Source organism: Drosophila sechellia, unplaced genomic scaffold (genome assembly GCF_004382195.2).
Source record: "Drosophila sechellia strain sech25 unplaced genomic scaffold, ASM438219v1 U_292, whole genome shotgun sequence".
Classification (NCBI taxonomy): Eukaryota; Metazoa; Arthropoda; class Insecta; order Diptera; family Drosophilidae; genus Drosophila; species Drosophila sechellia.
Genome location: NW_022611237.1, coordinates 12569 through 18604, shown reverse-complemented (window position 1 = coordinate 18604; position 6036 = coordinate 12569). Strand labels below are relative to the sequence as shown.

The 6036-nt window shown below is 41.9% G+C and overlaps 1 pseudogene; it reads left to right on the top strand.

Moving 5' to 3' along the window:
- The first annotated feature begins 844 nt into the window (after positions 1 to 844).
- On the top strand, positions 845 to 1022 carry LOC116803121 (annotated as a pseudogene).
- Positions 1023 to 6036: the final 5014 nt, after the last annotated feature.

Genomic DNA, 6036 nt, shown 5'->3' with positions numbered 1-6036 from the left:
CCTTTGTACAACCGCCGTCGCTACTACGATTGAATTATTTAGTGAGGTTCCGGACGTGATCACTGTGACGCCTTGCGTGTTACGGTTTTTTCGCAAAAGTTGACCGAACTTGATTATTTAGAGGAAGTAAAAGTCGTAACAAGGTTTCCGTAGGTGACCTGCGGAAGGATCATTATTGTATAATATCCTTATCGTTAATAAAATTTGTTATATACAAATAAATACAATTTACCAAAATAAAAATATTACAAAATGATTCCACGGAATCAAAGTTAAAGTCAAAATAAAATGAAGATGGCTTTTATTTTATATGTGGGGCTTGGCAACCTCATAAAAAGACTTTAACATTATTAATGTTGCTGTGCGTATTTGTGGCAGTACTTACTACAACAACGGCGTTTCCTATAAAAACAAATTCTCGAAAATGGAAATCGAAGAAACTAAACTAAATTCGAAGTAGAAGTCGAATTAAAATAAAATAATTTTGAATGTGTGGTAATCAAATAAGTGTGTGTGTATATGGACCATAATATACGCGTTGCGAAATGTATTGTTCATCTATGTTATGAGCATACGTTGGCTAATGCAACAACCTAAAATATACAATGTTTGTACTGTCATCCATCAGGTTAATGTTTTATATAAATTTTGCAGTATGTGTCACCAAAATAGCAAACCATAACAGATTATTATGATACATAATGCTTATATGAAACTAAGACATTTCGCAACTTTATTTTAGGTATAAAAAAATTTATTGAAGGAATTGATATATGCCGTAAAATGGTGTATTTTTAATTTCTTTCAATAAAAAAATATTGACATTATATAAATTGAATTATAAAACTCTAAGCGGTGGATCACTCGGCTCATGGGTCGATGAAGAACGCAGCAAACTGTGCGTCATCGTGTGAACTGCAGGACACATGAACATCGACATTTTGAAGCATATCGCAGTCCATGCTGTTATGTACTTTAATTAATTTTATAGTGCTGCTTGGACTACATATGGTTGAGGGTTGTAAGACTATGCTAATTAAGTTGTTTATAAATTTTTTATAAGCATATGGTATATTATTGGATTAAATAATGATTTTATTCATAATATTAAAAAAGAAATGAAAAACATTATCTCACATTTGAAGTGAAAAACGAAGAGAAATATTTTCTTTTTCAATCAAATAATACTGAGAAATGTCTAGCATAAAAAATTGAAATATTTTTCATCTAGAATTGTCTCTTATTAATGATTCGGAAAAAGAAAATCTTGGTTTTGTTATTATTCTTCGTTGGTTCGTTAAATGGATAAAAATGACTTTGCTTACAAGAACTATTGGAACTATTTATAACGAATTTAATTGATTGTTTTATCATTTATATATAAAGAATTTATGGCAAAATATAGTTATATATACAACCTCAACTCATATGGGACTACCCCTGAATTTAAGCATATTAATTAGGGGAGGAAAAGAAACTAACAAGGATTTTCTTAGTAGCGGCGAGCGAAAAGAAAACAGTTCAGCACTAAGTCACTTTGTCTATATGGCAAATGTGAGATGCAGTGTATGGAGCGTCAATATTCTAGTATGAGAAATTAATGATTTAAGTCCTTCTTAAATGAGGCCATTTACCCTAGAGGGTGCCAGGCCCTATAACGTTAATGATTGCTAGATGATGTTTCAAAGAGTCGTGTTGCTTGATAGTGCAGCACTAAGTGGGTGGTAAACTCCATCTAAAACTAAATATAACCATGAGACCGATAGTAAACAAGTACCGTGAGGGAAAGTTGAAAAGAACTCTGAATAGAGAGTTAAACAGTACGTGAAACTGCTTAGAGGTGAATATCCGTTATGGAAAATTCATCATTAAAATTGTAATATTTAAATAATATTATTAAGAATAATGTGCATTTTTTCCATATAAGGACATTGTAATCTATTAGCATATCCAAATTTATCATAAAATATAACTTATAGTTTATTCCAATTAAATTGCTTGCATTTTAACACAGAATAAATGTTATTAATTTGATAAAGTGCTGATAGATTTATATTATTACAGAGCGTTAATTTTTCGGAATTATATAATGGCATAATTATCATTGATTTTTGTGTTTATTATATGCTCTTGTATGATTAACAATGCGAAAGATTCAGGATACCTTCGGGACCCGTCTTGAAACACGGACCAAGGAGTCTAACATATGTGCAAGTTATTGGGATGTAAACCTAATAGCGTAATTAACTTGACTAATAATGGGATTAGTTTTTTAGCTATTTATAGCTAATTAACACAATCCCGGGGCGTTCTATATAGTTATGTATAATGTATATTTATATTATTTATGCCTCTAACTGGAACGTACCTTGAGCATATATGCTGTGACCCGAAAGATGGTGAACTATACTTGATCAGGTTGAAGTCAGGGAAACCCTGATGGAAGACCGAAACAGTTCTGACGTGCAAATCGATTGTCAGAATTGAGTATAGGGGCGAAAGACCAATCGAACCATCTAGTAGCTGGTTCCTTCCGAAGTTTCCCTCAGGATAGCTGGTGCATTTTAATATTATTAAAATAATCTTATCTGGTAAAGCGAATGATTAGAGGCCTTAGGGTCGAAACGATCTTAACCTATTCTCAAACTTTAAATGGGTAAGAACCTTAACTTTCTTGATATGAAGTTCAAGGTTATGATATAATGTGCCGCAGTGGGACTTTTGGTAAGCAGAACTGGCGCTGTGGATGAACCAAACGTAATGTTACGGTGCCCAAATTAACAACTCATGCAGATACCATGAAAGGCGTTGGTTGCTTAAAACAGCAGGACGGTGATCATGGAAGTCGAAATCCGCTAAGGAGTGTGTAACAACTCACCTGCCGAAGCAACTAGCCCTTAAAATGGATGGCGCTTAAGTTGTATACCTATACATTACCGCTAAAGTAGATGATTTATATTACTTGTGATATAAATTTTGAAACTTTAGTGAGTAGGAAGGTACAATGGTATGCGTAGAAGTGTTTGGCGTAAGCCTGCATGGAGCTGCCATTGGTACAGATCTTGGTGGTAGTAGCAAATAATCGAATGAGACCTTGGAGGACTGAAGTGGAGAAGGGTTTCGTGTGAACAGTGGTTGATCACGAGTTAGTCGGTCTAAGTTCAAGGCGAAAGCCCGAAAATTTTCAAGTAAAAACAAAAATGCCTAACTATATAAACAAAGCGAATATAATACACTTGAATAATTTTGAACGAAAGGGAATACGGTTCCAATTCCGTAACCTGTTGAGTATCCGTTTGTTATTTAAATATGGGCCTCGTGCTCATCCTGGCAACAGGAACGACATAAAGAAGCCGTCGAGAGATATCGGAAGAGTTTTCTTTTCTGTTTATAGCCGTATACATGGAAGTCTTTCGCAGAGAGATATGGTAGATGGGCTAGAAGAGCATGAATATACTGTTGTGTCGATATTTCTCCTGGACTTGAAAATTTATGGTGGGAACCGCAAACTTCTCACAGGCCGTACAATATCCGCAGCTGGTCTCCAAGGTGAAGAGTCTCTAGTCGATAGAATAATGTAGGTAAGGGAAGTCGGCAAATTAGATCCGTAACTTCGGGATAAGGATTGGCTCTGAAGATTGAGATAGTCGGGCTTGATTGGGAAACAATAACATGGTTTATGTGCTCGTTCTGGGTAATAGAGTTTCTAGATTTATGTTAGTTACTTGTTCCCCGGATAGTTTAGTTACGTAGCCAATTGTGGAACTTTCTTGCTAAAATTTTTAAGAATACTATTTGGGTTAAACCAATTAGTTCTTATCAATTATAACGATTATCAATTAACAATCAATTCAGAACTGGCACGGACTTGGGGAATCCGACTGTCTAATTAAAACAAAGCATTGTGATGGCCCTAGCGGGTGTTGACACAATGTGATTTCTGCCCAGTGCTCTGAATGTCAAAGTGAAGAAATTCAAGTAAGCGCGGGTCAACGGGGGAGTAACTATGACTCTCTTAAGGTAGCCAAATGCCTCGTCATCTAATTAGTGACGCGCATGAATGGATTAACGACGGACGTGTTTTCGTTGCGCTCGTGTACAGATTGCGAAGAACTTGGTTTTCCGGTGTTTGGAAAGTAATAAAATCGGTGAATTAGTGCTCCGGAAAGTCGTGTGCTAATTTTCGTGTGTTATAAACAAGCGGTTTGGAAGTAATTACAATTAATTGTTGGGAATTTCCACTTAGCACGTGCTGAAGGCGAACTTACGAGTAAGTTTTTCGAGTAAGCTTTTTGATCAGCTGTCACAAAGCTTATTGGTGGGAGTCACTGCTAAGGTTTGTGTCTAGGGAGAGTTTTAGTGCTACCAGACTCTACCGATAGTGGAGCTCGAGTTCCAGAGCAACTACCTTTGTCAGCGAGTAAACGAGCATACGGTTGCTGGCGTCGACGGTAGGTGGAGCCCCATCGTATTTATGCCGATGGAGAGCGACAGCAGCGCGAGTGCTTGAGCGGAAGTAGTGCCTCGATGAAGTCCAGACGAGGCAGGCGCAGAAGCATCTGGCATCTAAGAGCTCGGCGCCAACGCAGGCGAAATTGGTTGCCCTGGCATCGAATGGAGTGCCAGAACCCGTTGGGGTACTGGAGGAGCCGTTTTCGTCGCTGGAGGACGCCCGGGCGGCTACGGAGAACGCTGCCATTTGATGCTGCCCCCCCACGCTGCTGCACCGCTGCTGATCCTACTGCTGCCCTGCTGCCGACCACTGCTGCCTCCGCCGTTTTCACTGCTGCTAAAATTGTTGCACCACTGCCACTGCCGCCACCGCTGCCGCCGTGCTGGGCAAGCACATGATGGCAGAGCTGTCGGCACACAGCGCATGGTGAGAGCAGCTTCCGCAGACTAGGAGAAGTGGAACGGAAGAGCTCTCATATGCTATCAGCCGCTACGATGAGCTGGTGTTGGGCTAATGCTCCGGTGCGGAGAGCTGGAGACGCGGCTTGCTATGCCGCCACCGCCGCGCCGTCGTTGAATCTGTTGAAAATACGGCGCCAATGCTCCCCAGATGCAGCAGGTTGCACCCATCGTGCCCGCGGACTACCAAGGTCGCGAGACGTGTCAGCGGTGGTGAAGTGCGACGACCTGCGCTATCGGGAAAGACATAGCGGAAAAGGTGCGAACGATGGTTGCACCCTCTCTCGGAGTCAGAGTACACGAGGTCCGTGAGCTCCGTCGAGGTGGTGGTGCGATCATTCGCACTCCTTCGGTGGGAGAGCTGCAGAAGGTGGTCGCTTCAAAAAGATTCGCCGAGGTTGGCCTAAATGTGGCACGGAATGCGGCCGAGAAGCGAAGGTCGTCGTATATGACGTCGACACAGCTATCGGCCTGAGGAGTTTATGAAGGAGCTCCACGAAAACAACTTCGACAGCGAAATGAATCTGGCCAGTTTAAGAAGTCAGTGCACCTGGTGACCAAGGCGTGGTCGGTAGCTGACGCGCCACAGTAAATGTGACGCTGGAGGTTGACGACCGGGCGATGGCGAAGCTTGATGTAGGTCGTGTCTACATCAAGTGGTTCTCATTCCGATGCCGGTCAAGGTCCGCACATACGCCTGCCACAGATGTGGGTTTCGACCACAAGGTCAGCGAATGCCGGCAGAAGGATAGTGTCTGTCGCCAGTGCGGGCAACAAGGCCACACTGCGGCAAAGTGCCAAAACCCGGTGGACTGCCGGAACTGCCGCCACAGAGGGCAACCCTCGGGGCATTACATGCTCTCGAGCGTTTGCCCCGATATACGGGGCGTTGCTGGCGAGGGTGCAAGCTAGACACTAATGTTTAGCTTCATCCAAGCGAACTGTGGCCGAGGCCGAGCTGCGACCATCGAGCTCGGAGTCCGACTCAGGAGATCGGAGTCTATGTTCGCGCTGGTGCAGGAGCCGTATCTCGGCGGGGACGGAATGGATGTGCTGCCTGAAGGAATGAGAATTTCATCGATCGGCGAGGGAAGGCAGCCATCCTAGTGGATCACCAGGAAGCCA